A 929-nucleotide genomic window follows, 5' to 3' on the forward strand; every position below is an offset into this window, starting at 1 on the left:
TTCCTTCCTTGGTTGCTTCTGTCCATGCATTACATTAGAGGGTTTTAAGCAGCTGTTTCTGTAGCATCATCTGATGATGACCACAGTCTGCAGATCACATTTGGGAGGCAGAAATCCAGGCAGTTGTGATGGGCTTCACTGCAGGTAAGGTTAGTGGCTTGTTTTATCTAGAAATTGGATCTACATATAGAAACATGAGCCTCTGCAGCCTGGCATTTATTTTTTGCTCTCTACATGACAGGGCTGTGTTTCTACACTGAATCTGTACCAAAACACTGAAACTCACAGCATGAGGTTCTCTGCCTGCTGAGGCTGCACAGCTTGTGCCCACAGCCAGTGAAACAAGAACATGTTCCCTGGAAGCTGACAAAATGTCCTCCCTGAGGAACGAAGGGAGACAAATAATGTTACCAGTTTTCATTTTCCCTCACTTCTGGAAATTAGCTGATAAGTTTTTCTCTCTCTAAGTTTCTACTGAGATTGATTTTTCAAATAATGATGGTTGTGTTTATTTCAGAATAAAATCTCTTGCAGAAGTCACTGTCACACTTTAAATGTTTTACTGCAATGTGATTTAATTGAATTTAGAGATGCTCAAAGAATTACTAAAGTCAGGTTTTTCCTCTAACAGAATTTACAACATATTTAGAAATCCTTGGTTTATTACAAATAAATTCTTGTGTTATAAATGTGCATTGCTAAGAAGCACATGATAGTAACAGCTGTAACTAAACTGTTGTCTCTAGAACACTTAGTGGTAGATTAAGAAAGAAAAAAAATGTAATTGTTTAAAATCAGTATTTTAGTATTTGAGATAAAAGGGTCATCTCTGCCTGTAATTTGTTATCAATATACCTTTTCAAATGGTGCTGTAGTTAGGAAAAAACAGTCATGGGTGTTCCAGTAACAATGAACCTGAACTGATTCTA

This window comes from Neopelma chrysocephalum, unplaced genomic scaffold, assembly GCF_003984885.1.
Source record: "Neopelma chrysocephalum unplaced genomic scaffold, ASM398488v2 Primary Assembly neopelma1_69, whole genome shotgun sequence".
Classification (NCBI taxonomy): Eukaryota; Metazoa; Chordata; class Aves; order Passeriformes; family Pipridae; genus Neopelma; species Neopelma chrysocephalum.